The sequence below is a fragment of the Pundamilia nyererei genome, unplaced genomic scaffold (assembly GCF_000239375.1).
Source record: "Pundamilia nyererei isolate P.nyererei 1_Seehausen unplaced genomic scaffold, PunNye1.0 scaffold00058, whole genome shotgun sequence".
Taxonomy (NCBI): Eukaryota; Metazoa; Chordata; class Actinopteri; order Cichliformes; family Cichlidae; genus Pundamilia; species Pundamilia nyererei.
The window spans coordinates 2,410,664-2,415,616 of NW_005187459.1; the positions used below are offsets into that span (position 1 = coordinate 2,410,664).

The 4,953-nt window shown below is 42.8% G+C and overlaps 1 protein-coding gene across 5 annotated transcripts in view; it reads right to left on the reverse strand.

Annotated features, from left to right (window-relative positions):
* The window catches only part of sash1a (SAM and SH3 domain containing 1a), a 159,919-nt gene that overhangs the window by 65,601 nt on the left and 89,365 nt on the right, over positions 1–4,953 (reverse strand). The window contains exon 1 of one of the 5 annotated variants that reach the window (XM_005734460.1): positions 3,231–3,376. The exons of the other annotated variants lie outside the window; for them this stretch is intronic. The gene's annotated coding sequence lies outside the window, so the exon portion shown is untranslated. Of the gene's footprint in view, positions 1–3,230; positions 3,377–4,953 lie in introns of those variants that run through there. 5 annotated transcript variants of the gene reach the window in all.

The following is a 4,953-nucleotide window of genomic DNA, read 5'->3' on the forward strand; positions in this document are numbered from 1 at the left end:
TGAACATATTTGCCTTTATTATAAGACTGTCACAAGTACTAGTCAGGGAGCAGATTACTTTGGACATCACCCGTGAAGCTCTGTGTGCAGCCATTGGTCTGTCATTAGACCCTGCCACAGTTGTATTCATGGGAAGAAAAACAAAGACTGCGTGAAATCCAAAAAATAAATTCAGGAATGTCTAACAAGGGATTGAGTGCCTCTCTGCAAGCAGCTGCAGCAAAGAATGCCTAAAGTCACAAAGTTCATCCGTATTGTTTGTAAACTGGAAACTTTACTAAAATTATTTATAATTATTTAACTGTAGACATAAAACACTACAACACAGTACCACAACATGCAAGTAGTAATGTGTGCACTTTACACATGTGCGCACACATGTATATAGCAAACATATCCTCCTCTACTAATAAGAGATTTGCCAAAGTGAAGTTACTCTGGCAAATCTCTTATTTAAGGCCACAGAAAGTGTGATGTATTGCACATGAGCCGAGATAAGAGCAGAACCAAACTCGAGTTCTACTCTTATTTGATGGTTGCCATGTAGCCTACTTTCGCCCATCCACCCGTCTGAATATCTGAAGACCTACTGATATGCTCAACCAGATTTGGCTGGTTTGAATAAAACACAAAGAACGCAAATAACCTTTATGTTCGCTTCCAGTACTTTGGTTTTCCTTGTATTTATCCACACTGACTTTATCATTATCCATTTAGTCCCTTTTTGTCAGTTTCTTTGACATCAGTCAGTTTTTTTTGGTCTTGTTCCATAAATATGAGAAAGATCGTTGTACACGATATACTGACACCACTGCTGAATGAATATTATTACACAGACCAAAACAAATCAGGGCTTTTTAACGCAGCTCAACACATTTCACTTTTCTTCTGGCTGATTGTTGGTTGGCACACAGACAGTGCGATGTAGTATCACTTGTGCCAAGTGACACTACATCATTGGCTGTAGCCCTCAGTCCGCTTAGTGACATCATGATGTAAAACATAAACACTTGGTCGACATCCACTACCACAGTATAAGAACTATACGGATTACAAAGCCAAAACAGGGCCACTTTTCCAGTCCATCACTGTTATGCTGTATATGTTTTATATATCAAAACATGCTTACTATGAAAAGCAAAAACTCATACACCCTAAAATTATGGTATCCACAGTGATGTCAAGTCACAAGGAGAAGCTATTCACACTGTAAACCCATTCAGCAGTGACCTCAGTCTTACTCATGCCACCTGCACTGTAACATCATCCCTCTTGCCTATATTTCGCACAATGATGCAGGCTTGACTAAAGGCCATAAGTAATATGAAAAGTAGCGATACGGGCAGACGCAGACCAGCTGCACTGACAGAGGGAGATGGCTGAATTACACATGCACATATGGCAGAAACTGCATAGTCAAACAATTCCTGGGAGGCTGTGGAGGAAATAACTGCTGGTGTTTTATCAATGTCCCCAATCTTTACCTCCCCCAATCGTGTGTGCTGCACAGAATCCGCTAAAGCAGATGTAAGGGGGACGTTTACCCCTTTAAATCATCGTGCATTCACGCAGCCTCGCCTGTTGCCTAATATTAATAATCAGCATACACCTGTTGCCATGGCACATGGCTCTGCCCTGGTATGGATAAACAGGCGAAGGTTGACCAGCTTTGGCAGAACATTGCAACAGTTGGCCTGCACGGCTTCTTCTGGCAGATATATATATATTTTTTACTTCCAATTTCAATCCAGGAAACGGATTTAATTTCAAGTATAGCTTAGCAATGGGCTAATGAGCTGGAAGGCAGTAGAGTAAAGAGACCGAGAGGGAAAAGGACTTGCTTCGACAGCTAAAGCCTTGTGCAAAATTTCCTATTAAAAACTTGACACATGGTAAGGCCAAAGCCCTCCAACAAGCACCGGCACCAGTTTTTCTCTGAGCCTAAATAGTGACGCCGCATGAGTGTCACTTCAATCGGCTTAACGCTGGCTTCACAGTCCTTTAAATGCGTATTGCATGTGTTTAAATGTGTGTACATTTGCCCATGTTCATTTACTGTATTTGCACGCATGTGAACTTAAGTCCTGCGTGTGAAGGACTGTGTGTGTGTGTGTGTGTGTGTGTGTTTACACACATGCAGTGTTTGCGCTTCCTCCCATACATCAGACAATCACAATAACATTGTGAAGTTTGCTCTTCCTGCATGGAGGGAACTTTGGCTCAAATACACTCCCCTTCCTCCAATTTCTAACCTTCTCTTTCCCTCCCCCCCAATCCATGCCTTTTTCCTCCCTCCATCCGCTCCCTTGTTCCTTGTCAGCTGGTGGGGAGATCCAGATGTGAAGGGAGACTGGGACAGGAAAAGCAAAGGGAGAGAGGGAAGGAGAGGGAGATAGAAATCCACATCCCCCGGTGACAGACTTCATTGTCCAAGACGTTTTTGGACAAGGCCTTTACAGACACATACACACAAACAATTATGCACACCAAACAATGAAGTCCCTCTAGACGACAAGGCCCGATTGAGTGTTTGTGTATTTCTCCTCCGTATGTATGTGTGTGTGTTTGTGTGTGCACATCTGATGACAAAGCAATCAATGAACAACATCTTGCTGGAGATTTGCTGTAGATATTTAGCTGAGTTATTTACTGGGGGGTCTTGGCCAGGCATGAAGCTATTGTTCTCGTTTAGTGGGGAGAGAGAAGGAAATCAATACAGACCTGAGAGAGCGAAGCAAACAGTGAGTAACAGCTGTATGCCAGTATCCGCCCCCTATGTTTTGCTCCCTCCATCTTTGTTAAATTCTCACATTTACACCATCAGGTAGGGCCAGGGGCTGATAATTACATTTAAATGACATATACACGTGCATCTGTACAGAATTCCTTAAGAAACTATACACAATGGCAAACACATGCACACAACACACTCCTACACACCACGGAGCCATATGAAATAAGTTAATAGAGTGAGTCAGCAAAAGAAACAAGAGCCGAGCTAAAAGGGTTTTCACTACCAGAGCATGTCTTTCACCAACTTACTCAATGAAAAAAAACTAATGAATTATGTTCTTTACATGGCATGCCAAACTGATTGTCTTATTTAAAAATCTTCCACTGAAGATATCCCTCAGAAAAACTTGTTATGCTACTGAAAACCTTTTGACAGGCACCACAAATGAATGAGACAAGAATATTCCTCTCTAAAAAATTAAAATGTCAGTACTCACCGCGAGGCTGTCGCTGAGTATTTTCCTCCCACTCTTTCTGCCGAGCTAACACCGACTAACTCTTTAAGAATGGGAGCAACAAGTAGTGTACAGTGGAGAACAATGCATGTCTGCCAGAGCGCAGCAAAGCGTAAGCAGAGTGGAGACACACAGAGGTCCAGTCATCGGGCTGCTGCTCACATGGGACGTGGAGAGGAGGGGAAAAGAGGAAGGGTTAGCTATAGAATAGTCAAGAGTATAACTCGAGTTTGGCAGGGGGAGGGATCTCATCCTTCACTCCGCATGTCTTGCCCTTTTCCTCTCCTCTATCCAAAAATGTTTCAACATGTCTCAAATTTCTTCTCCTTCTCAAAAGTGGAGTTTTTGTCTGGCCTTCCTCTTTCTCCGTACACTCCCCTTTTCTTTCGCCATCTCTTGTCTCTTTGTTCTTACTGTCTTTTCATTGCACACACACAGACACACACTCACACACACGCGAGGGTCTCTTTGTTTTCTCTGTTATTCGGTTATGAACAGCCCTCCTGTAAAACTGTTTTGCTGTAAAAGTCAACAATGTCAAGCTCCACCTAGACACACAAGCAGAGCAAACATGCTAAAATAAAACACAGACACATGGGGGATCTTTACTAATGTAATATACATGTACACGTACAAAGTGAACCAGCTAACCGGTTGTCTGTTATGGTCATATATGCAATCACAGAAACAGAACAGAAAATTACAGGGCGACTTTAGATCCCTCTCTTTCTCTCTCTCTGATGTCACTCGTTTTTTTCCTGCCTTTTCACTGAAAGGCCCCAATTCACAAGTGGCCCAGATACCGCACTGTACTGGGGAAAGGAAGAAAAGCAAAAAGGGAGTCAGAGAAAAGAGTAACTTGATACAGTTAAAGCAACAATTATTTGAATGAGTCACTCAGCATTGAGGTTTGGGGTGTTTTTTCTTCTTTTTCTATGCTAATTTGTGAGAGGGAAAATGAGACCAAAGAGACAGATGGGGAGGAAGGGAAAAAAAACCAAAAAACAATCTTCCCATTTTGGAAAACTTTACCTCCTGAGGACTCCTTGAGGTCATGGGAGAGGAGGAAGGAGAAACTGAGGGGATGACAGATAGTAACAGTGAGGAATGGAATGGCGGGGCAGACATAGGCTTGGATAGGTACCAGAGAAATGTCCCACATCCACTCGCCAGGAGATGGCTCACCAAAGTCAGTGTTGCTGACACAACCAAATAGCATAGGGTACGCCACTCTTTCAGACGCGAGGGTGATGGTGAGCAGACAATGACATGCTGGCAAATCAGAAACAGTGCACATTATTTAAGCAACTGAAGCTCAAAACACTGAAGCCATATCTAGAGGTGATGTGTAGCTGCTAAAAACTTGTAACTACAAAGGAGGAAGTCTATTTGGTCAGCTTGCATTTTCATCTGCGTTTCCAAAGCTGGTAAAGATGGGCTGGAGAGCCTGAGGCGAGATGTATAGCTCAACTGTAAAGACAAGCTGTGCAGCAACTCATTGCAACTCCTGCTACATGTAGATGTTTGAAGTGTAGCAGCGCAGCTTTGTCTCAACGCAATGCGGGATCTCCTGTGTAAACCATTTCAGCTGACCTGCATCCTGTTTAGACCTGCCATCACAACGTTTAGAGAAGCAAACAAAGTGCAAAGGTTCATGTAAATGCGCAGCGAAGGACTTGCAAAAAAAAAAAAAAAAAAAAAAAAA